The following is a 26,383-nucleotide window of genomic DNA, read 5'->3' as shown; positions in this document are numbered from 1 at the left end:
TAATGACAGGCAGATCAGCCATTCCCTCAGCTCATGTCTGTCTACCCCTGAACCTCTCTATGCTTTCTCAAAGCTTTGATTGAACAGAGCTGTACCACTTGCCATGTCCTTCCTTAGCGCATCTACCAGAGACATTGGGCTAGATGAATTTAATTTTGAACTAATTTCAATACTTGCACAGTCTCTTTCAGGACTGTGGAAACACTAATAAAAATACAGCCTTGAGTTTTAAGCAAACCAAGGCAGTTGTCTGCTGGGAATGTGAAGCAATAGCTTGGAGAGATCTGGGATATGCATGGCTTGCAACAAGCCATATATCCATATTGATCATTACTTAATTCCCCATGACAGCTAGCAAAACAGGACCTTAAATCTATTCTGTTTTCATGCAAGCAAATGTGTGCTTTGTTTCCATGGACTGGTATATTTAGAGAAGGCACCAGAACCAACGCATCTCAATTCCCTGCACAATTAAAAATCTAAAAGAGCTGAGAGATGACGACAGCCACCAACTTTATTATCACTCATGCTTAGTACCTTGATGTTTTAATGAGATAATTTCCAGGTGGATTTCCAATATACCATGAAGAGTGTAAAGTTATTGCATGGAATCAAAGGTTACAACTTCTGTTGTGGAGAAATCTCAACAAACGCATTCACTATCTGTATTTTTTCATGGATGGTTTCCTAGTACCACTCTTCTGTTATCAGTCCTGTGAATATCCGTTTCCCTCACAATTAAAAGGGGTGGAGAGCATTTGTCAAGTACCAAAGGGAAGGAGCAATGCTGATGGGGCAAGGACCCATGCCATTCAGGTGACCCAACATGGTCACATAAGGATCAAGGCTAATGGAATTCAAAATCAAGAGAACAAGGTCAAAATATTTTAGCATGGCTCACTGCATATTGTAGCTCAGCAGTGGGGAATCCTCAGCCTGTGGGCCCAGTTAGGCCCTGCCCACTTGCCCTACACCTGACATCATACTTAATGTCAGGTGTGGGGCCGGTAAAGATTTAGCTGGACCAAAATGGCTCAGGCAGTAGAGCAGCAAACTCTTGATCTCAGTGTTGTGGGTTCGAGCCCCACATTGGGCAAAAGATTCCTGCATTGTGGGGGGGGGGGTATCTAGATGACCCTTCTATGAAAAGGAGCGTTACAAGTGTGATAGTACAGTGGTTCCCTGCTCCAGTATGTTCCTGTGAAGACAGGAACGTATTGACCAAACAATGTCCTTATCAAAGTGTGTAAGAGCATCTTTCAGTCAATGCCCCTTAGCCACAAAATGTGCATACCACTGAGAGTCTTCTTTTAGAGATTGGTGGTTAACTATAGGGCCGGATGAGTGCATCCATTTGGTCCACTGCCAAAGAGGAGTGAGCTGGAGTTGTTGCTGAGAGTACCCTGACTACTAAGCAACTGTAACTGTATGTCAATATCGGCTTGTAGTACAGAATCACTTGAGCGTGGGAAAACCTTCTTTTTAATGTCTTTGTAGTTAAGTTTTTAGTGGCTGGAGATAAAGGAAAAATGATGTCAGGCAACTTCTGAAGGGTCAAATGCCTCCAGTTCAAGCCTGGGATCTTGGCAGCTGTGAAATCAGAGAGTAACTACACCGACAGTCATGACTCTGGCCAAGCAGGCCATTATATTTTGGGGAAAGATGGAGGAGAAGTCATAGAGAGCAGGGATGGGGCACCTGTGGCCCTCCAGATGCCATTGGACTTAAACTCCCATCACAATAAGAACGCAAGTAGAGACATGCTGGATGAGACCAAAGGCCTATCTTGCTAAGTATCCTGTTCTCGCAGTGGCCGTAGTCAACCAGGGGCCACATTGGCTTGGGCTGATGAGAGCTGGAAACCAATGGCATCTGGAGTGTGGCAAGTCCCCCCTCCTCTGCCACAGATGCTGCACTTCTGCGTGTGAGAACAGACACAAGTGTGCATGGGTGTAACCGCTGCCCCACCGTTAAGTAAGTAAATAAAAATACTTAACTAAAAGTAGAAATAATCAGAATATTTGAAATTGAAATGCTCAATGAGGTCACTTGTACCGTGGAGCAGTCATTCAGTACCTAAGGCAATGGTGGCCAAACTCGGCCCTCTGATGTTTTTGGACTACAACTCCCATCATCCCTAGCTAACAGGACCAGTGGTCAAGGATGATGGGAATTGTAGTCCCAAAACAGCTGGAGGGCCAAGTTTGGCCACCACTGCCTAGAAACTTGCTATAACATAAGTTTGAGAACTAAAGTACCACTGTATATAGAAATGAGCAAACCAGTGATATTTTAAGGAGCAGGCGGGGCCCATTACTTACATCAAAGGAGCCTACACAACACAAAACACTGTTGCTGTAGGTAGGTTTTATTTTATTTGTTTTTAATCTTATATTTTGGAAATGTACAGACAGGGTTTTTTCCCCTTTAAATTCTTTGGGGGGGCCCAAGAGAATGGGGCCCTAAGCTATAGCTTGTTTAGCTTATACGTAAATCCGGCACTGCGAGTCATGGCTTGATCTCTACAGCAGAGGTTCCCCAATTCCTTGGACCACTGGTGGTCGTCAGCGAGCTTTCTGCTGCTGGTGGTCTTCCAAAGAGCCGCAGCCACAGCTCCCTCCTAAGAAGCCTGGGCTTTGTTGAGACGGGAGAGGGGAGCTCCTCGTCCGACCTCCCTCCTCAGCTGCTACTAGTGCAACCCCCCTTGGCTCCTTCGGGGCCTTTAAGCTGCAATAGCCACAAGAGGCAGGGAGCTGGCGAGCTCGTCGAGAAGGACGCCACTTTCTGGCGGCCTTTCCCGCGCTTTCTCCTCCATGTTTGCGTCTGCGTGCCAAGGGTCTTTTCCAGTCGCGGCGCGCCAGGCGAGCGCTTGCTTGGTCCAGGCTGCTTTTCCTTTCCCACCCTCCCTCAACTGCTGCCGAGCCCCTCTTATGCCTTCCAAGTTTCCTTTGCCCCCCCCCCCATTTAAATACCTCCGCGCCCTCCCCGTTTGAAGCAGAAGTCTCTTGTTTTCCTTCAACAGCCATCCTGGACGGCTGGCATCGTCGAGGCCACCAGGTAAGGTCAGGCTGCGGATCCGCGAGGCTTGCTTGCAAGAAGCCGCCGAGCCGAGGCGGCAACTTTCTGCACCTCTACCATTGGTTTTGGCGGGGGTGGGGGTAGGATTGCTTGTGAGTAAATAGGCAGGGGGAGGTTTGGGGAGAAAGGGTGAAGGGGCAGAACGGGAAATGAGGGATTTGGATCGATAACGCGGCATCTGTGGAAAGCTTTGAGCACAAGCCTTGTCAGCCTATTCTCTCCCAACCCTCCTTAAACAGATGACTTGCCTTTTGCAACCAATCCTACCTACACACACAAATCCCTCAGTAAATTCCCTCAATTTCTTGTTCCCTTCATCCAGTGCCCAATTTATGTATAAGCTAAACAAGCTATAGCTTAGGGCCCCACTCTCTTGGGGGCCCCCAAAAAATTTAAAGGGGGGAAAACTGGATATACATTTCCAAAATATAAGATTAAAAACAAATAAAATAAAATCTACATATAGCAACAGTGTTTTGTGTTGTGTAAGCTCCTATGATGTAAGTAATGGGGCCCCGCCTGCTCCCTAAAATATTCAACACAAAAAACAGTGACAATTTGTTGTTGACAAAGGACAGCTGGACATATAAAGGGCCCCATTACCTTCAGTAGCTTAGGGCCTCATCAAACCTAAATCCAGCCCTGCATGTATCCATTGCATTATATATGTATGTGTGTGTGTGTTTTGTTGCATCTTTTATGTTTTTATCTATTGTATTACAATTTGAATTCAGTTTGAATTCAAATTGTAATGTAATAAACTGCAATTAAAAATCATACAGCATCTAGCACAGTGCATTGAAATTTTCTACAAAAGGCAGAAAAACCATTAAGTGGTCCCTCCAGAGTCCCAGCAATTTTCAAGTGATCCATTAGGTGGTTGTGTGGAGTAGTTTAGGAACCCCTGTTCTAGAAGGTTAATGGATGGCTTTCATGTGTGAACAAGCCATCAAATACTGAACAGGTAGAACATTCGTGTTTCCTTAGACACATGGGGTTTCAATGGAATCAATCCATACACAGAAATCATGTGCTTATGCGCATGTGTGAACCAGCCCATATGAGAGTTTTCTCTGACATACATAGTATTGTTTGGTTATACTTTGTGAGCAGCAGAAGTTGCCCTCTTGTTAACTACACACACACACACAGATGGGAAACTCAGGAAATAAGTTCCCAGAAATAGAAGTTAAAACTCATCTACTTACTCAAGCAATGGGTGGAGAAAGCCCAACTCAGCTGGCTGTCTTGTATTTTCACTTGTGTAGCCCTCCATCTTCTTCTACTGGTATAAAAAGGGCTAGATTAATAAAGCTAATTCCATACATTATAGGGCACAGTCCTCTATTCTAATATCTGCCCCATCATTAAGCACCAGCATTATTAGCAAGAGGTTATTGAGAGGGGAAAGTGGCCAGCTGGCACCCTGCAGACTAGGATTTAATTAACCATTTATGTGAGGATGGGGCCTCTTGCTTGGATAATGTGGCTGCTCACTTGAAAGGGATTAACTCAGAGCCAGGGAATAGGTAATAAAGGCTTCTCTTGAGCAGCTGCCTTGGTGACTGGTAATTTAATTGGCGAGTCTGAAACCCATTAAAGAGAGGAGCATTGAAAAGCAGGGCGGAAGGGTCAGGGACACCCCATCCTTGGGAAAGGGTCAAAGCCAAGGGAAGACCTTGACCTGCTCTAAGGGAAGAAGTTCCCAGAGCTAGAAATGTAGATTTAAGAAGGGTGTGTGTGACTGTAGGTGAAGAAACAGCACGGAAGGCAGTGGGGTCAAGAAGATGCTTGCAGGCAGTGGTAACTGGTGCCTATTGGGACTTGCAGGATGAAAGCTGGAGATGTCCACAGTAGGTAGAGCCAGAACCAAAAACAGGCACAGCCAACTAATTCTATTTTTGCCCCCAGCACCCTCCTTGCCGAGTTCTACAGCAGCAACATGGAGACTGAGAAGCAAAAAGTGCCGGCTAGTGCCACCCCCAGACTGCTTGTAGCACCTAGTTTAGGCAATCCTATCCAGCTGTGTTGATGTGTTTCAACATTAGTGTTTTTTATATTTATTGTAAACTGCTTAGAAGTGTTACTACCATCGAGCAGTATGTAAACTGTGCTACGTAAGCAAGTAAATTTTGCCTTAATAGAGACCAACCTCCCCTGCTTTTGCAGGTCCTGCAGGTTTTGGTGGAAGGGCCTTAGCTCTCCTCTACTTAACCCCACCCACTTAACATCATTCCTCTCCCACCTGTGGCTCAGCTCCTGTGTTAAAGTGGCCCCTTTTTTTCCTGGTTGCCTTAGTTAAGCCCTGTTACATGGAAGCCAAAGCAGATGCAAAATAGAAGTGAGCAGCTGCGGTTCTTAATAAAGGGAGAGTGCTGGTTGAGCATCTGTTGATGTTCACAGTGGGGAGCAGAGATTTCTCAAAGCCTTTTTGCCTGTGTCTTGGCCATACTGGGCATTATAGGAGAAGTGGAGAACACTCTTCCCTCCAGATTTTGTTGGATTCGACCTTCCATCAGCCCCAGCTCCAATGGTCAGGGTCAGGATGATGGAAAAATGTAGAGCAAAAACTTATGGAGGGCCACAGGTTCCCCAGCCCTGTGGGTGTTGTCAATTCTCTTCTTCCCTCAAGTATTATTCTTACAATGTTTCTCCAGTGTTTCTCCTTATTGCTTTTAAACTGCTTGAAACCATTTTCCTGCCAGCTGCCATTTTATTACCTTTTTAGTATTGTGTTGTAGCATTTTAAATAGAAGTTCAGTATGCCCAAAGACTTCAGTGTATTTTCATATTGGGTGGGGAGGACTATGCACATATGTGAACACGCGCACAACAGTAGTTCAACTATAATTTCTGGTGTATTAATACCATATGGCGCACACATACACATACGCACACACACACACACAGCTTGCAAAAAAGCTGCTTGTGAAGGAGTGGCCCTTTTGCGTTTCAAAACCCCACAAACATTTGCATGGTGGATAAACATGCACATCTACCGAAGTTTGCATTTCACAGAATCATAGAGTTGGAAGGGAAACTGAGGATCATCTAGTTCAGGGGTAGTCAACCTTTTTATACCTACTGTCCACTAATGCCTCTTTCTTGATGGTAAAATTTCCTTACCACCCACCAGTGTTCAATGGAAGGAAGATTCAGCTTGTGCCGTAGAACCCCCCTACCGCCCACCTAGAATCCTAAAACGCCCACTAGTGGGCGTTAGGGGCCATGTTGACAGCCCCCAATGCAGGAATAGGCAGCTGTCCCAAACGGGGATTGAACCTGCAACCTTGGCATTATCAGCACCACGTTCTAACCAACTGAGCTATCCACATGTCCCACTTCATTTCTAGACCATTATAAGGGAATTGTACTCTTAAGTGGTTCCCCCCAATGTAGGAGGTATCTATGAGAATGAAACGGAGACCAGCTTTTGAAACAAAAGAGTCATACATGTGCCACAGACCATGCCTTACTGTGGATGGGAAGCAGGACTGTGGAGGAATGTTAATGCCCACAGCTCTCTGATTCATGCCATAAATAGTAAATGTGTCAGACAGAGTCATAGGTATTGATGCTTCAGTTTTTCTTGTGTTACGGAGCTTAGCAAATGGAATTAGATTGCGGGGCCTTTCTTCCTGATCCTGCTAGGAAGCGCGTGCACACACACACACACACACACACACCCCTTCCTTCAACATACACACATCCCAGATGCTGGGTGGAAGATTTTGTTGCCTGCTGCTGCTGCTCCAACCCCAAGGATTAACCTCCATAGGAAGAGTTTGGAATGGGGGAGGGGAAAAGGATGGAGGAGGAAAGGCAATTCTGAGCCCACCAGGAGGCCATGCAAAGCCTTCCCCTCCCCCCACAGCGGCAGTGCTAAGCATCTTCTGTCTCCATGGCAACATATCTGTGGCTAGCTGCCCATTAGGTTACTTGGCTGTGGGCTTATTTTGCAATATATTATTTTTTTATCCCTCCTCCATTTGCTTGGAGATTTATGCTCTTTCCCAGCTTTTAGAAACAGGATTTCAGTTCTCCCCTCTCCAACCCCCCTTTTTTTTAGCCCACATTTTTTGTACTGACACATATGGAGAGCACATGTTTTCCCAAAGCCACAGCTCTCTGTTTGAGATGGGAAGGCGGATAGAACAAACCTCCCAGCCTTCATGGGGAAAAGTTGCTGATGCGGTGGCAAATGTTTGAGAGTCAGCTCTCTCTCACACACACATACACACATACCCATGCTGTTGAGAATATGGCATTCAAAATGGAGGCCACAAGAATGTGAGGAAGAGCTCAAGGGGTAACATGCTAAATTAGAGAGGCGAAGCAACAGAGAAATTGAAAACTGGTGGAGAAAGGCAAGGCAAGCTTGAGTACATCAGCAGAGGTGGCAAGAGCACATTTCTCCAAGGCATGCTAAATGACCACTGCTTTAATTGATTCACAGCCCTGAACCACCAAGGTCTCCTTCAGTGTCTTTTTTTCTCAATGACTTGTACTCATGATAGCATTGGTTTGCTTATAAGCAATGCCAATTGCAGTCCAAAACTGTCTGTGCCTGCAACTGTTTTGGGACAGACATTCTGCTATGTTTCCAAGCAGTGCATGGCCTGTAAAGGTAAAGGGCCCCTGACAGTTAAGTCCAGTCGCGAACAACTCTGTGGTTGCAGCGCTCATCTCACTTTACTGGCCGAGGGAGCTGACATTTGTCCGCAGACAGTTTTTCCAGATCATGTGACCAGCATGACTAAGCTGCTTCTGGCGAAACCAGAGCAGCGCACGGAAACACTGGGAGCCAGTGTGGTATAGTGGTTAAGAGCAGTAGACTCGTAATCTGGTGAACCGGGTTCGCATCCCTGCTCCTCCACATGCAGCTGCTGGGTGACCTTGGGCTAGTCACACTTCTCTGAAGTTTCTCAGCCCCACTCACCTCACAGAGTGTTTGTTGTGGGGGAGGAAGGGAAAGGAGATTGTTAGCCGCTTTGAGGCTCCTTAGGGTAGTGATAAAGCGGGATATCAAATCCAAACTCTTCTTCCACCTTCCCCCCAGAGTGGTACCTATCTATCTACTTGCACTTTGACATGCTTTCAAACAGCTAGGTTGGCAGGAGGCATGGCCCATAGCTTCCTACTTAAACCCTGTAGTTTTTCATACGACAAATGTTCTGCGGGGGGTGGGGGGCTGTCCCGCTTTTGTTTCTCTATATAGCACAAGAATGTCCCTCCAGATGGCGATAATGCCGTACCATTTGGGAAGCATTGCTGAACAACTAAAAAGAAGCAGAAAATGTGCGGACAGTCCAGTACAACTAACAAATTAATATTATTATCATTATTATTGTTTTAATAACTTGTTGCTGAATACACCCACAAAAGAAGTCCGAAGGGGCCCTGATATAGTTGTGAAAATAAACAGAAGCCAATCACATTTTCAAAGCCTCTGCACTTTACAGATTACACCAATTCCCCTACACAGCAATTGAGTTCCATTTAGCAATGTTATAACGTGTCCCTTAGCTCTGCTTGGCAGAATACATTTCTCCAAGTTAAGCGTAAGAGTGGAAATGGGATGGGATCCCAGAATGTAACAGACACATTTTTGTATCCCTTTAGAGAGGACAAGCAAGGACACACGCAGAGGGGAAGCCATATGGAATAATTAATAAGCATGTTTTGGCTCTGTGTATATGCTTGTTATTATGAGCGGTGGAATGTTTTCCAAGCATGCTTGTGAGCATCTGCAGCAAAGAAGCAATTGCATTACATGTACCATGGACTCTCCAACAAAGCCCTGCACTCTAGCCTCTTCACGATGATGAAGCAGCATCAAATTCATCAGACATGTCACATAATTTCCATTGTCACCAGCTAGAGAAAACTGGCCTGCACCTAGGGCTGTTGAGAAACATCAAGCCCAAGCTTAGACAGTGAACAGGTATAGCCAGTGGGCTACATGTGAATGGACCTTTCTTTTTCTTAGTGGGAAAGTCATGGTGAACAGGGAAATAAATGCCTTTGAGTTACAATGTGGCCTGTTTCAACAGTCAATGGTCACATTAGGTTATGCATTTCATAGCACTGTAAGCAGAAACCCAGATTCCTTGGTTGTATCATACATGCCACGCAGACACGGCTCTTTGCCACCATTTTCTGTCATAACAGCATTCCTCAAGGACTTGTTCCAGAGCAAAGATCATCCTTACATCTCAATTCTATTCCATGTATAAAAGGCAAAGGGACCCCTGACCATTAGGTTCAGTCGTGGCCGACTCTGGGGTTGCGGCGCTCATCTCGCTTTATTGGCTGAGGGAGCCGGCATACAGCTTCCGGGTCATGTGGCCAGCATGACTAAGCTGCTTCTGGCGAACCAGAGCAGCGCACAGAAACGCCGTTTACCTTCCCGGTGTAGTGGTACCTATTTATCTACCTGCACTTTGACGTGCTTTTAAACTGCTAGGTTGGCAGCAGCAGGGACCGAGCAACGGGAGCTCACCCTGTCGTGGGGATTCGAACCGCCGACCTTCTGATCAGCAAGTCCTAGGCTCTGTAGTTTAACCCACAGCACCACCCCCGTCCCTATTCCATGTATACTTAGAAGTAATTCCCACAATGTTCAATGAGGCTTGCTCCCACGAGTGTGTGCTTGCATTGCAGTCTTAGTGACATTCGTAAAAAACAGCTGAAGTCATGCAGACACATTTTCTCTTATGCAGAGGAAGCTGCCATTAGTCCATCTAGCTCATTCCTCTTCTCCAAGCAGCAGGGGCCCTCCAAACGTTTCAGGCAGAGAGGCCTCCCCGCCTTGCTATCTGTGATCCTTTTAATTAGTGATGCAATGGACTGAATCTGGAGCCATCTGCATCTATGCCTGCCCCTATCAGCATGGCAAAGCCTTCCAAGTTATAAAGGTAGAAATTAAAGGGTATTTGAGGTGAGTCAGGGTGTTGTGAAATCAGAATATTACTGTCCTTCATACCTATGAAAAGCTAATGTCCAGTTACCAAATTAGAATTGCAAATTGAACTTCCACAGAATTTAGCGCTTGCTTTCTTAATTTATGCTGTGCTTTTTCTCTTGCTGGGGGGAAAGTGGTATGTAAGGAGAAGAGATGGTTGGCATCTCAGCTTCACGGAGCTAACTTGTCAATGGCTTTAGCAGGCACCCAGCTGCCGATGCTTACAAGGGGAATGGGATGAGCTAGTTGTCTCTGAGGATCAGACCGCTGGGAGTCAATCAGCCTTGACAGCGCTGCTGAGTTTTGCACTGTGATGGCTTGAGCATCTCCCAAGGGCAAAAGGCAGCCACTTATCAGCACTTTGCCAAGCATGGAAGGAGGCAGCAAATAGTTCACAAATAGCAGGGGGAGAAAAAGCCCCTGATCAAAGCTATGGGGAGTGCAAATCTGCTTCCTTAACCCCTCCCACCGTTGCCCATCACTGTTTGTTCTCATAAGTACATTTAGTTGCCGGTTTAATAATGGGAAATGATAAGTGAAGCCTAAGGAGCTAAGGATTTAGGATATTGTGCACTGGAGCAAATGTACAGGTTGGACTTACACTGGATGCATGCTAGCAATGCACTGTAATGTGTGACCCACATTCTGGAAATTCATGAGCTGTCTGCCTCCTCCTATCTCTTTCTCTAAGCAAAGCTCCTGCATCCCAAGAGAAAGTGGCAATAGCCAGAGGACCACAGGCAATTATGGTGACTACCATTCACCAATCCCCTAAATGCCCAGCACAAAGTGAGAAATGTTCTCCCTTCTCTAAGTTCTCTACGCATTGCAGAGAATTCACTGTGGTGCAATCCTACACATAGGGTGGTATCCAATTTGCTCACTGTGTTAGCACATGGGTTTCCCTTTGCACAATGGAACTTCTCCTTCTTCTCTCCCCATGTGTCCTTGCTGCACCCTCCCCAAATTGGCTGCAGGGGTTTGAAGGAACCACCAGAATAGATTTAGGGGGCAAGCAGTGAAAGGAAGGTGAGAAGAAGCTCTGTTGCGCAGCCCAAAGTTCTTCTGCTAACAGAACTGATTGTTGGCCACCACTCCCAGTTTCCTGGGAGTAAGCTCCAGATGAACTCATTGATGCTTACGTCCAGACTGCTTAGGTTCAAAACACATTGAGATTTAGCAAAAGATCCACATCCACATGAATTCCAGCCTTCAGCTTTTAATAAGAAATGCAAACAAGGATCTTGCAAACAAGTGTTACGGTTTAAACTGTTAGTGTGAAGTAGGAACCCCATTAAAGAAAAGGAAATATGCATTAGCCTCTGCTTGATTATTTCCCTCCATCTGTTCCTCTCTGCTAATCTGCCACAAACAACCCTGAAAGCCTTATTCACTTGCCAGAGCAAGTGAATTTACGGTGGCAGAAGATGATGTCCTGCTTGGCGAAAAAAGTCCTGAAGTTTCACTCGCCTGCATTCTCTTTCCGCTACACAACTGACTTGAAGTATGAGGCAACTTTTGCTTCACACGGGACCTTCCCGCAGAACTTGAACTAAGTGACCCTTTTACTTTGCACCCTGTGTGGAGAGATTATTAGAAGCAGAGCTAGCAAGGGGGAATTGTGTTGCTTCTGACTAGTCCAAAGCCCAGATCAAAGTGAGAGATAAGATACAGTGCTGCCTGTTGCTCTGCAGAGTAGAAGACACAGAGACCAAAAGGAGGTGGAACCAGAGCCAATAGGAGGCAGAGTCAACTCATTTTGCCCCTAAATGCCTCCCTGCTAAATTCTACAACACTGAGATTAAGGGAAAGGAAGCAGACAGGCAGTGCCTTCCCCCTGGACTGGTTGCCAGTAAAAAGCCAACAATGCCATACTTGAAAAATCCACCCTGAACCAAGTGGGGAGGGCAAGTAGGTGGAGTTTGGAGCACTCCCACTTTTAGAGGGGAATACAGTGGTAGCAGAGACATCACCTTGCCAACAAAGGTCCATATAGTTAAAGCCATGGTTTTCCCAGCAGTGATGTATGGAAGTGAGAGCTGGACCATAAAGAAGGCTGATCGCCGAAGAATTGATGCTTTTGAATTATGGTGCTGGAGGAGACTCTTGAGAGTCCCATGGACTGCAAGAAGATCAAACCTATCCATTCTGGAGGAAATCAGCCCTGAGTGCCCACTGGAAAGACAGATCCCGAAGCTGAGGCTCCAATACTTTGGCCACCTCATGAGAAGAGAGGACTTCCTGGAAAAGACCCTGATGTTGGGAAAGATGGAGGGCACAAGGAGAAGGGGACGACAGAGGACAAGATGGTTGCACAGTGTTCTCGAAGCTACGAACATGAGCTTGACCAAACTGCGGGAGGCAGTGGAAGACAGGAGTGCCTGGCATGCTCTGGTCCATGGGGTCACGAAGAGTCAGACATGACTAAACGACTAAACAACAACAACACAGTGGTACCTCGGTTTACGAACTTAATCCGTTCTGGAAGTCCGTTCTTAAACCGAAACCATTCTTAAACCAAGGCACGCTTTCCCTAATGAGGTCCGCTCTTAGACTGAGGTAAAGTTCGCAAACCGGAACACTACTTCCAGTTTTGCAGAGTTCGTAAACCGAATAGTTTGTAAACTGGGCTGTTCTTAAACCCAGATACCACTGTAACCACTTTTTTGAAATTCCACTATTTTAAAAAAATAATGCTGTAATTCTTTAAATGGGAGCTGTCACATCATAAATATACTTTTAAAAAATTATTAGGCAGGGCAATGCAGCTCCTAGCTGCAGTCCTTTGAAGGTGAGACTCTGCTGTTATACTGGGCCCAAACCAGATAAAGAGTGGGTACAGAGGGGGTTCATTTGTTCATCTGTTGTAGTCTTTCCTCCAGAGCAACATTCTATCTTCACAACAACAACCCTGGGAGGTAAAACAGGCTGAGAGATAGCAATTGACCAAGGTCGCCCAGTGAGATTCACAGCTGAATGGGGATTAGAACCTGGATTTCCAATTGAAATAAAAGAAATAAGGTCATATATACCGTATTTTTTGCTCTATAAGACTCACTTTTTCCCTCCTAAAAAGTAAGGGGAAATGTGTGCGCGTCTTATGGAGCGAATGCAGGCTGCGCAGCTATCCCAGAAGCCAGAACAGCAAGAGGGATCGCTGCTTTCACTGCGCAGCGATCCCTCTTGCTGTTCTGGCTTCTGAGATTCAGAATATTTTTTTTCTTGTTTTCCTCCTCCAAAAACTGGGTGCGTCTTGTGGTCTGGTGCGTCTTATAGAGCGAAAAATACGGTATATATATATATATATATATATATATGTTTTATATATATTACCAAATGTTTTCTCTGCAAGGTCGAAGGAAATGGAAAAGCCCTCCCATTGTCTTTTCCTTCACAAATCCTGTCTTAAGGGTATGTATGTGTATGAATAGGGTGAGCCTGTGACCTGGCTCAGTAACTAAGTATTTATCATTGCAAAAGACTGGCCAGGCTCCCCAGGGTATCCAATCAAGTAAGCATTAACAGGTAACCTGCCAGACAGGAGATAAACAACACACTCAGATTTGTGTTGTAGACCACCCCTTTCTGTGATGTATGTATGATATTTCTGAGGGTGGTCTTGGACTCTAGGGTGGGCAATTTAAAATGTCTATATAAGGGTGGGCACACCTTTGTTCGGGGTCCTCCTCCTCCTGCGTGTGAAGGGGGCACCCTGTTTCAACAGTTCAATAAAGATCAGGCTTACGAGATGCTTTGCTTCTCAATATTCTCTGGTTGGCCTCTGTTCTTTTCTCCGACCGATGGAGAACCTACAAAGGACTCTATAAGGGCTCTTGTGTCCCCCATAAGGGAATAATGGCAGATTTTCATTTATTACAGAAGCATTCCAATACCAGCTTTCAAAAGAAAGATGCAAACTCCCCTAAGTTGCAAGCAGAATGAGGAAGGGATGTCTGGGCTTTGGGAGAGGGGCAGTAAGTGGGCAACTGAGGGGTAGTGGCTGGAGTGTTGGATCAGGACCAAGAAACCTAGTTTCATTGCTGAATACAGATATGGATTCAATTAAAGCAACCTTGGCCAACCGCTGTCTTCTTTGCCCAACCTACTTCATAAGGCTGTTATATGCTGCAGTAAGTTCCTTGGAGGAAGGGTTGGATACAATACAATAAGCTGGGTGGGGGGGTCCTTCAGAATTTGCAGTGTATGCAGATTCACATGTGAGATAATGGCACTCTAGCAATCCTAATTACCATTCCCGGTCCTCTCCTCCACAGGAAAGTTGGATTAACGTGACAGGACATTCTCCAAGCAGGAGGAGGCTGACAGTGAGGCAAAGCCATCTTGTTTGTCCATTGTAAACCAGCAGAGAACCCATGAGCATGGTTGGGATTTAGAGTGCTGCTAATGAGGTAGGAAAAACAGATTTTTCTAACGGTCCTCACATTTTGTTAGGGTGTGTGTGGAAACAGCCCGCAGTCCTCTCGCAGCATAATCAGGGTTTTCCTTGGGCAGTAGTGACCAAGCCATGGTTGGCAACAGAAATAGCTGTTCTTTTCAGTCCCTTGAAACATCACATCACATATCTTCAGATGGAATCTGATCTGACCAGCCAGAGAGCTCCCTTCACCTGCACCAGAGTCCTTCTCATCAAGATGCCACAACAACCTTTATACCCTGACAAGACTCTCTAGTAAACCTGGAAGATAATTAAATGAGTCTCTGGGACCGCTGCTCTTACCGGAGGCGATGGTTGGAATTTTAAGACATCATCAATTTCCAAAGAAAGTAGAGGCACTGAGGTGTGTGTGTGGGTTTTTTTTAGTGCATCTGAATAATTAAAATGCCTTGAGCCATCAAAATACAATTGGGAGCTGCCCAGAAGGCTCACCTCAAATCACCTACTCAGAAGAGCAAGGTGAATGATTCAGATACCTGACTGCCTTGGGCTTGCATATAAGCTGGAGATAAGTGAAAGCATAGTTTAATCATTAAGATAATTCCTCTGTAGGCCAGGGCTTCTCACCAATCAGTTACAAGGAGCAATCTGGTGTGGTGCATTTCTTGGTCTAGGTACCTTAAGAACTCTTTTGCTGAAAATCTCGGGAACTGATACATTATCACATGACAGGGGAACAGCAGCCATCCTCTCCAGTCTGGAGAAATTACCAAATACCTGAAACAAGATAAGCGGTCATGATCTGCAGATGGTGACAGATGTCACAGGATAGGCTGTAACAGTGGGATGATTTCTGCAAATGTGTGCATTCACATTCTGACAAACAAAAGTGGCTTCTGAGATGCTTAGGGCCCCGAAATTGGGGGGGGGGGGCACACACAAGCTTGGAAATGTTAAGAATCAGCTCCCACCACATGCAAAAGAGAGCAGGTGTTTACCAAGTCCTCTATCTTTCTCTCATTAATCTACAACTCCAGATTATTTGAATCCAACATAAATTCTTCACATGCAGAGTCTCTGTAAATAACAGCTCCTTGTTGTATTTGCTCAAACTGTTTTAAGCCTCTCTCAAGGCACTTACTTAAATGAATAATGTTAAAATGTACCAGTTTGAAATTTAGTAACACATTTATTAGAGGAACAATAAAACAGAGGACAACTAGCACTGCTTCTTTCACTCTTTGATACATTTTGGAAGATAATGGAGCCAGGAGAGAAAACCCACCTTTATTAGGTTGTGTCATTCCAAAAAGGGTTCCCCTGGCTACCACTGCATTTAATTAGATAAGGCCATTGTGCAATTGTTTCACGGGTCTAATTACTGTTCAGAGGAATCCAGAGGTCTGGCTTGTTTTATCTGCCTAGAAAAAGAAGAAAATAGCATCAATCAATGGTTTCCCTCCCCAGTTCTTTTCCATTGTGTCCTTTGGAGTGGCTAAAATAAAATACTTAATCTGAGCAAAAGGATGTCAAATGGGTTTTTCAAAGCTCTTCTCTTGAAGGAGCAGCTGAGAGGTTGGCAGCAGGCAAGCATCTCCCTTGGGATGGGATCCTAAAATGGGATCCTAAAATGGTTCCATGCCCTCAGGCCTCTGTGCCAACCACTGGCAAGCCCAAGTGGCTGAGCATCAAGACTGGCTGCTGCCCAATGGGCAGCTTTTCAACTCCACCACATGCTTGTTCTGCCAAGTTCCCTTTAGGTATCTAAACATCCAGCATTTCCAGCCCAGCTCAAGAGACTGATTTTAATCTCTCCTGACTGCTGTGTCTTATACAGACATGCAGTACACCAGCACTGACTGGGGTACTCTCCAAACTGTGTGCACTTTTAGTTAAAATTAGCTGGAGTTACAAATCAAGAACTGTTACTCTCCAAATAGAAAGAAGAGAGTTGTGTCAGACAGCAGATTGGGAGAACTGTGCCTGTCTCCTGCTCCAGCAGAACACCTGGGGAAACTCATGGTTCATGCCTCAGATTTCTCATGATTAAAAATGTGGATCATAAACCACTCACCATCACCGGTTCCACCTATGGAGGTTATGATATTCAACAGAGTATTGGAAACTATTCAGATGGAAACACAAGGGCTTACTTAGCATGAAATATATGAACCTAGACAGCCCATGTGACAACAAGTGGCACTCCTACATCAGAACTATAATGGACATAAGAACAAGGTGCTTGAAAAGGACCCGGGCATGACGTGTCAGTGGAGCTATAAATACGACTCTGTTCTTTGCCATTTAATCTGGTTAAAGGGGGCAAAAATTGCCTGCTTGAAAGCTAGTCCTATTTATTTACATTTTTTAAAAATGCTTAATTGTTTTCCAGCAATGTACAAAATGAGTCCCATAAATGTCAATGGAACCTGTCTCCAAGTTACAGTATTAATGCATACAGGACTGCAATCTATATCACTGGACTAACTTTGACCATTTTCTTCAAGCAACATGAATAATTAATGGTATTGACTATGAAGAGATCCACTCCCTGAGACCTCTTTAGAAAGGATTAGGCCAGGGCTGGTATAATCTGTGTTTCTCCAGATGTTGTTGGACCCAAATTCCCATCAGCCCCTGTCAGCATAGCCAATGCTCAGGGAAGATGGGAGCTGTAGTCCAGCAGCATATGGGGGGCAATAGCCCACTCCACCCCTGGAACAGGCAAATCCATGGTGGCTCTCTCAACAGCCATGACAGTTACCTGGAATTTCCAGGTTTATATGCTAATAACAAACAACAAGTAAAGGCCAACAGCTTCACTTCCCTTCTTCAGAGTTCCTCAGAGGCATCTGTCAATCTGTGGTTGGAAATAAAATGCTGGACTAAGTGGATCTTGTTCCAATTCACTATACCATTATTTTACTTTCTTTCTGTCTCAGCTTTCAATACCCTGCCCAACTGACTCCGTGTAGTTCTGCACTGCAAACCTCAAGTCAAGTATGTTTTCTGTGGGCCAACAGAACTGTTATCTGCAAACATATCGTTTGCGTGAGACATCCCTCCAGAATCAATGTTGGTGTTAAAATTGCAGGCGGCTCAATTTCTTTCTACTGGAAGTACATATGGGAGCAATAAAAGCTGTCTCCATCAGATGACACATCAGATTGGGATTCCCTTTTAACCATCACCAGTGGGCTGCTGTCCAAGTGGAGATGGAAGAACAGGGAGCAGTTTTGGCAAAATGCCACAAGGCTAGCACTAAAGCACAGAGGAAGTGTTGGATGAGTAGTAAGCAGGAGCTCCTCCTGTCTGTTTTATGCTTTGCCAGTGGCTTGTTCCATAAACCGGCAGCGTAGCAAATGTTAATCTCCACAGTGAAGAAATAATTGACCCAGTCTTGTACTCAGTACATCCTGTTGTGTGGCTATAGAGCAGTAGTGAGGAACCAGTGGCCCTCCTGACATCATTGGACTACAACTTCCATTATCCCTGGGCCATTGGCCATGATAGGAGTCTGGAATTTTAAAGATCTGTCATTTACTGTACATTGCTTGCTAATAAATTGTATGGTAAAGGAAATCCACATATCTCACTACTATTTATATGGATAACATTTTCCATGCTCATTTGTCTGTATTTTGCTTATATCTATTTTTGAATTTGATATTTTGCTGGTCTCTTTTAAATTGTTAATTACCTTGGCCCTGATTCATTGAAAGGTGAGATATTTATTGTGAATACATAAAACTTAATAGTTATGAATAAATTCCCATGAGGCATCCCAAAGCAATGTATAATTGTAAATTATAATTCTTAAAGGGTAGAAGAAAGAAATGGGCTTTGTCTTAGCCTTCCAATGCAGAATCTTGGATTCTGGTCACATACAGTGGTACCTTGGGTTAAGTACTTAATTCGTTCTGGAGGTCTGTTCTTAACCTGAAACTGTTCTTAACCTGAAGCACCACTTTAGCTAATGGGGCTTCCTGCTGCCTCCGTGCCGCCGGAGCATGATTTCTGTTCTCATCCTGAAGCAAAGTTATTAACCTGAGGTACTATTTCTGGGTTAGCGGAGTCTGTAACCTGAAGCGTATGTAACCCGAGGTACCACTGTACTTCTAGACCTCTTGTTTCATTTTTTAAAAAGCGGCTGGCTAGCCCTTACAGTTAAAAGAGTAGAGTAGGGGGTGGGCGGGCTATAATTGCCTGACTGCCATAAATCGAGAAAGGTAAACTGGAAAGCAGTGCTTTGAAACAGCGCAGAGATGAGCATCTGCCCTGCCCCCGCCTGATTTTGTTGCTGGCCTTTTTGTTCAGGGACTCCCTATGCCGGGCGAAAAAATAAGTATGCCTTTCGCTGAGACAATGGCAAGCTAATTCCGACGCCGCCGAGTTTGCAGCGGGCTTCGGGTAACGTGGGCTCGCCTGCTTGACAACACAAATCCCACAAAAGCCTTGAACTTTCAGGAAACCCCATTAGCGAGGCTGAGCGATGTGTCAATCCCTTTCTGGCTCTCCCCCCGCCCTTGCCCTGCCTTCCTCCTCCACCTCTACAAGGCACCGGGAAGAGCCGGAGCGAGGCATTCAGATTTTGAATGGAGGAGACCCGGACTAGCCTGATGACGTCGCCTTCGCCTATTGGCCTTTGGGTGGCTCGACGTCACAGACGGGTCGGTGACTTGAACGGCGGGGCGGGGAAGCGGGGAGGAGGGAGGGAGCTTGAGCAGTCTGAAGCCGGAGAGGAACGCGCCGGCGGGGAGCCCTGGGCAGGCGCGGGCATGGGGTGGAAATGCAGGGACGGAGCAACGAAGCAGCTGAGCCGGTAACATATAGCAAGCCCTCCCGTCGAGCCAAGGGGTCCCGAGTAGGTACGGGTGAGAAGGGGCGGGGTGCCTGGCTTGCTGGCCTCGGGGGGGGGGGACGCGCCAAGGGAGGCGCCAGGTGTCCTCCGAGGGTTTGGTGGGTGTGTACGGGAAAGGGACGGCGTGGGGTAAAGGGTGCCCGTCGGAAGAAGGGGAAACCCTGCCTTGCCAGGAGGATCTTTGTCTACTTAACCTTGCTGCCGCTGCTTTCTCAACTTCCCTTTGCAGGGAAATTTTGCGGGAAGGGAGTGTCTTGCCCTTTTCTTCTTGGGAAGAAAGCGCCTCCCCTTCATCTGCCTTTCTCTGGCTAGCTCAGAGATTCTTGTTTGCTTTTGCAACCCCTTTCCGTTGTTGCTTCCTTGCTATTTTCAGGTGACGTTCTGGAGGTTTGTTTTTTTAAAGAAAGGCAATAAAAAAGGTGCGTGTGGAGAATTCTCTGTAAATTAAGAACAAGGGGGTTTCTTATCAAGAGCTCCTCCCTCGGACAAAAGCCCCTCGCAGAGCGCAGCGTTTCAGAACTGGACTTTCTAAAATAAGGAGCGGCTTTTTGCAGAACTGCGAATGTTTGTAGGGCTGGGAGGCAGCGAGCCGCCGTTGTTTTCTGGGCTAATGCATCTGCAACCCATTGATTGGCCGCCGCCCCCCTTCCTCCCATCTCTCCCCTTTCCCATCAATGCCTTTTCCCAAGGGAGGAAAAAGGGAGCGAGGGCGGGGAGGGACAGCATGGGAAAGAATCGACTGGAATCGCTATTTGGTTTTGATCGTCCTAGCTGGGCAAAGAGGAGGCTAATTGGGTTGGCATTTGGAGAGTGCGTACGCTCCCTCGCCGAGGTGATGCAGTTAGCTAGCATCTTGTTTTATTCTTGTCGGAGGGAGGCTTTCCCATTGTCTCGACAAAAAGCGAGCGTGTCTCTTTAAAATTCCGTGAATGAACGCTACGGCTCGGGGATGAGTACTGCAGCTCGGTGTGTGTGTGTTGTGTGTTTGTACGCAGAGACCAAAGCGCGAGCCAGTGAGAAGGGAGAGTTGCGGGAAGCCGCACACAATCCTGGAGTTTGCTTAGGTATAAACGCGCTTGGAAGAGAGCGAGTAGCAGTTTTGGCAAGCGCTAAATCCTAAAGCAAAGGAGAAGCCCAAACAAACCAGCTCTCCTCTGGCCTCCGCGTGGATCAGCGTGGGAAATTCTTCCCCAAAGGGGTAGTCGACAACTTCTGCTGGCAGGCGCGCTTGCAAGGCTTTGAAGCATTTGTTTTAGCTTGTGCGGATCCAAAGGGAGGGAGGGAGGTCACTTCGGAAAGGAGGCGTTTGAAAAGGAGAAGGTAGCCCTGTAGGGTGTCTCTGCTGTTGCAGGAAGGAGGTTTGTGAGTGTGGCTCTGAAATCTTCTGTGCTTTTCTGTCTCCACTGAAGAGAGTCGTGGGTGACTTGGAATTTCTGCACCCGCTCAAAAAGTTAAAAGTCCCTTTGATGTATGAAGGCAGTGGCTGTGTATTTATGTACTAACTCCCCCCCCCCCCCACAAAAAAGCCCACTTTGTAACCAGTCTGTTATCCCAAAGCGACAGCTGCAGAGTATGCTTTCTTGCCTATCGATCATTTCCAGCCTTAGAAGATTCTCTCACCTCCCCTTTTTTGAGGGGGGGGGTTATTCCTTTTCCCTTTTACCATGGGAGGATGATGTGCTCTGCAGTCCCTTGTGACTGTTTCAAGGGTGAGAGAGAGGGTTGCTGCCTCCCACCCAATGGGACTGATTGAAATTCAGCTTCACAAAGAGCTCTGAACTAGAGTTCCAGACAAAGGAAACTGCTAGGGTTACGCTTCTCTTCCCTCTGCTTGCTTGAATTTCATGCTGCCTTGCCAAGTTCTCTATAAGCGGCTCTCTTGTGCAGCTTCTCGTTCCCCTCCTGCAATAGACAAGGATAAACTTGTCCTGTTAACTGTAGTTTTAACTTCTTTTTTTCTGGGCTGATTCCAAGGTGGCCTTCTTCACGCTTTCTTGAATAAGCCTGTGTGCCTGACTTGTGAGCCTGAACAGAGATGCTCCTTTCTATGCTTGTGGCAAGATGTTAGCAAATGTTTAGGCCAGCAGTCCCCAGATGTTATGAATTATTTAGCAAACACACATGCATAGCCATCTTTTGTGTGTGCAAGTAGGGAGCAATAAACAATATAAACCTTGGTGATTTCTGTTGGTTGACCTTTTCAGTGACACAGTGATGCCTTAACTCCCTCAAGGTCTCTGTGATTTTGACCTATTTTTTGGGGGGGGGGAGAGATCGGGGTGGCTGTTGAATTCTACAATGCATAGTATACCACATAATTTAAACTGAGGTTTGGCTCAAGATGTTTTGCTGCCTGAGGCAAAGAAGTTTGCCCTCCCCATAAGGTAACTGAACTGAACAGGCAGTTTTGAATTAGCACTGATTTGACAGTTTGGGTGGGACATGCTATGCCATGTAATATTCACAACTCTGTCCTCCAAGAGAGGGAATGGGGGCTTAGGAGGAATAGCATAGGAGCTGCTATAGCATCTGCTTGAGGCAAGTTGCCTTGCTTTGCCTAATGATAAGGCCATCCCTGCTTAAGTTTCCCAAAGTGATTTTGCTCTGCAACCTGATTGTAGAAGTGTTTTAAAGTTTCATTGAGTTCAGTGGGAAAGTGTTCGATGAGCGTGCCATATTAGTGATAGCTTTGGCTATGGTTGGAGAGTCTTGAATTCTGCATTCCATCCAGCACTTTAAGGATCAGAAGAAAAGTTAAAGCATCTAGCAAGGCATCAGTTTTTTATATATAAAAAACCGTAGTACTGTATAGTTATATCTTACTTGCAATCTAGAACAACCATTTACGTCATAACATTTACTGGGCTAACACTGGCCTGACCCTCATTCCAGTAGTGGTACAGCTATGTGAAGCATTTGGGAGTGGACACTTCCAGGATACAGACAGCAGAAGAAATGGGTCCTTCAACTTTGTAATGCATGCTTGTGAAGTCTCTTCTGCCTGGTGGTGTGCGATGCTGGAAAGTGTAAATGGTTGGAGGCAAGTTCCAAGCCTGAAAGAGCATAGCCTCTAGTGTCTAGATGCTAAATAGCAAATGGGCTTGACCTGCTTGTGGCTTGACCTTTCCATTCTTGGTAAGAAGTAGAAACACCTGGTTGACAAGAAGTTTGGAAGTTGGTTAAGAGAATAAATCAATCTTGAGTGCAACACTATGACATAATAGCGCAGAGATCCAGCTAGCCATGGTGTGCGGTGCTCCATAAGAGACCCTGTGATACATACAATACACCCCTTTATTGTAGCCCTGAAATGCCGCTTGCAAAGAGTGTGTAGTAGCTGTTGAGCAGTGCTGTTTGTGAACTTTCTCAATGGTCCTCTTTGCATAGGTTGCTGAAGAGAGCTGCACAAGCTGGGGTGGAACAGGTGCTGACATCTTTGCTTCCACCTTTCCAAAATGCTTGCGGCCTTATCAGCAATGGGTGCGTTTCCCCTCTCTGTTAAGAAAATAGTAGTGGTTTTGAGCATAACTGCTTCTTAAATTGACCAGAGTCTCAGCTGGACTGCCAGTCTGTGTTCTACCGCAGGGGTAGTCAGTGTTGGGTCCTCCAGATATTGTTGAATTGCAACTCCCATCAGCTCCAGCCAGCATGCTCAGCTCAAGGAGGATGGGAGTTGCGATCCAGAACATCTGGAAGGTTTCATGTTTGCCACCAAATCAACCCAGCTGCAATGTGTGAACGATACAGATATCTGTATGTCTGTTGTGTTAGTGAGTAGTCAACACTGCTGCTGCACAGATCATTGTTAAAGTTTGCTCATGGCTGATGTAGACCAGAAATGTGTAGACTTCCTTTGGGATAGCGGAGTAGCTGGGAGTCTCATTCTGTCTAGTACAAAGATTTGGATGCTGATAAAACTTAAGTTAGGAATATGGATGGTTTTTGCCTCAGGTCATATGATGCAGCAAGTAGGTTTCTTGAGCATCTCAAATCCATGCTTATGTTAAATACATCTTGCACCACTACTGTGCCACTGTTCAGCAATGGCTTCTCCCCCTTCTTCATCTAATTCCTTATGGAAATGTGTTCACTGCTGTTTGCATACATGCCAGTGGCTGGATCAGGCCAATATAATAACACATCCTGAAATAACTTCATTTGGTTTGGAACCAGAAAACCCCAATCTCTGCCTTCATTGGAAAAAACATCATCAAAAAAATCAAGGAGTAATGATTTGCCTTAATTGGCTGGCTGCATTGTCTGCTGATTGAGCAAGCCATTCTGCAGCTGAGCTGCCTGGAGAGTGATTGACTAATTGTTAGTTGTTGGTCAGTTCTTCAAATCAATGCATGTTTCAAACCCAAAATACCCCATGTGAGTGAACAGTGGCCAGGTTTAATCTCTAGAAGAAGTAGTAAATCCTAGGCTGTACATTGTGACCAGAGTAGAGAGTGTTGCTGCAATGATTTTCCTGCCTGTTCCGACCACAGGTTATTATGCCTTGGGGGGATGGTCACTTAAAATGGTTCTGGCTCTGCTGACACGATTGGGCTTCTGCTGAGCAGTGCATTCTGAGGATCATTGTCTGGTATGCTTGTTCAGAGCCGAAACAGTAATAAACAATGTCCTGAGCTGCTTGCTATCTTAAGCAGATTGCCTTCTATCTACAGACAGTAGACTTTGGCTTCACCTGGATTTGAGAAGCTTGATTGTAGCTCTCATGGGCCTAACCAGGTCAGGTGGAGCAAAGCTAGCACTGGGGGCAAAAGATGCTTGGATATTTCAGAACAAACAAACACAGGTGCCTTTCATAGTTGTATGTGGAGGTTGTTGTAAAATCTGCCATGTGACCAGAGAGTTTGTTAGGATTCATTAACATCTTATAGTAGTGAATTCTAAGGATGCACATTTAATAGTTTCACTGCATTTATTGCAAGAGAGTTACGGTAATTAAAAATTGCTTCCTGATTATTTGGCAAGGTTAACAAGATTTAGTGACTATGAGCTCAAACACCTTTGTGCTGAAAGAATAATTCATTTCTGTGTCAGATTGTTTTTATAAAGTCAGTGCAACTTGCCTCTCTTTCCTTTGTCTAGTTTTTAATTGACAAATTAATTGTTTTGATCTAATCAGTGTGTGGCTTTGACCTTCAGAGCCTTGGTCTCGCAACAAGTGCCTCACAGCCAGACTTCAGGTGAGCTACAATAGCAGTCCTGCCACCTTACAAATAAACAAATAAATAAATTGGTCCCCAAATGAATGTAGTGCTAAAGGCAGGTTCTAAGGTCTGAAAAGGTGTAAACTCCTGGGTAGCTTGGCTCCCAGTTATTTGAAGGGAAGAAAGAAAGAAAAACAATTTGGAGAGCATCTAAGTGCAATACTGCATGGCAGTGCAGAGACCCATTTGCTCAGTATAGGGTTTCATGCTTCAGCAGTAGTGATCCTATATGAAGTATAATATAAAGTCTCCCTAATGTAAGATCGATAAGCTTTTTCCTTGTGTTTGTGTTGTGGCAGCATTTTAACAAGAACCTGCAGGCCACTGAAATGGACAGTTTGTGTTTTGAAATTGAGGTTGGTACACCTTTTAAACCTGCATCTCTAGCAAAACTAGTGGGTCTTGGTTTTCGTTTTTTTAAAAAAATGCTTTGGATCTGCTATATTTTAACTGGCATATTTAAAAACTGGATGAGAGAGCAAATGAAGAACTACATTCTTTTTTAGGAAAAGTGCAAGGTTTTCTCATATGCCAACACATTTACTCGAAGGTGTGGTGGTTTTTTAAATTAAAAAAAAAAAACCAAAAACATGGGAGTTGTAATTAAGCCTTCTGTAATCAATTCGTTAGGTTCTAGTTCATTTTAGGATCACCAGTCATTCTTTTTCTTACTGCGTGGCAAAACCTTCTGGAAAGGGTCGATTTACTTTCACTGCTGGTCAGTTGATTCACCTGCTCTGCAGAGTGGCAGTTTCTTCTGATCAATAATCTGAAGTGTTTGTTTGCATAGCTTTTGTCTGTTTGAAATGGAAACCTCCAATGCCTCTCTCTGTAGCAATCGTTGCCCAACCCACAACAGCCTGTCAGGGCAACTTTTTTCACACCCATTCTGCCCTTTGGTCTCTTTTGCCATATGTGGATCCCTGTCTGCAGGTCAGAATTGAGGTCAGGCCGGTTAAAATCCCAGTGCAGGATTGGAAACTCAAGGTAATCGTTTCACTCTTTTTGCTAGCAGGAATTCTGATAAAAAGGCCTTGATAATGCAATTTAAATTTGGTGGGGTGGCGGCAGCGGGGGGTTATGAGTGCAGCAGAACCAACCCCCAACCAAATCTTTCAAGGAGCCATTAAAACAGAACCAGTCTTCAAAAGCCAGGTAGTGTTGCTATTAGTGCTGTGACTTACCTAAAAGGTAGCCTGTACCTGACTTTCCTGGTTGTAGGCATTTGTGGGAGGAGGGAGATCTCCTGTGCTGCCAGCAAAGGTTATTTTAAAGACAACAATATAAAACCAAGTAAATAAAGAGGACTTTGTTTGCTTACCCTGCCCCCCTCCCTTCTCTCATGTTAGATGAAACTCTTAATCTATCTGAAGGGTTGTGGGCAGTAGTGAAGGTTCTGTCTTTTGCTCTGGTGACTCTGATCAAAGCTCAGCTCCTGTGACCTTTTCCTCCCACAAAGTGCTGCCTTGTGAACCAAAATGTACTGTAGGCCCTTAATTCCAGGCCTAGCCAGGCGTTCAGTTGCTGACGAGGGAAAGTTCAGGATGTTGTTCTGAGGCAAGTGCAGAACGGGGCCTGTTTTTGACTGGGAAAGTCTGGCGTGAAAGAGAGGTAGACCCTTTCTGGGATTATGTACCTGAGCACAGTGGAACAGATGTGTCTCCTTACTTGTGACCAGGAGGGGGCAAGTACCGTATTTTTCCGTGTATAAGATGTCCCCATGTATGATGACCCCTGTTTTTTTGAACCTCAAATTAAGAAGTCAGTACAGTGGTACCTCAGGTTACATACGCTTCAGGTTACAGACTCCGCTAACCCAGAAATATTACCTCGGGTTAAGAACTTTGCTTCAGGATGAGAACAGA

The 26,383-nt window shown here is 45.4% G+C and overlaps 1 protein-coding gene across 5 annotated transcripts in view; it reads left to right on the top strand.

The window, feature by feature from the left end:
* Nucleotides 1-2,680: 2,680 nt before the first annotated feature.
* CDC42EP4 (CDC42 effector protein 4) overlaps nt 2,681-26,383 on the top strand; it is a 45,136-nt gene continuing 21,433 nt past the window's right edge. Inside the window, exons 1-2 of one of the 5 annotated variants that reach the window (XM_080994932.1) lie at nt 2,681-3,057; nt 14,317-14,451. The gene's annotated coding sequence lies outside the window, so the exon portion shown is untranslated. Of the gene's footprint in view, nt 3,058-14,316; nt 14,452-19,153; nt 19,307-24,457; nt 24,495-26,383 lie in introns of those variants that run through there. The other 4 variants (XM_080994930.1, XM_080994929.1, XM_080994928.1 and 1 more) reach the window with 4 other exon arrangements.

This window comes from Podarcis pityusensis, assembly GCF_964106645.2.
Source record: "Podarcis pityusensis genome assembly, chromosome: 2".
Lineage (NCBI taxonomy): Eukaryota > Metazoa > Chordata > Lepidosauria > Squamata > Lacertidae > Podarcis > Podarcis pityusensis.
Note: the sequence above shows the minus strand (reverse complement) of the source record. Positions and strands in the feature narration are given on the sequence as shown.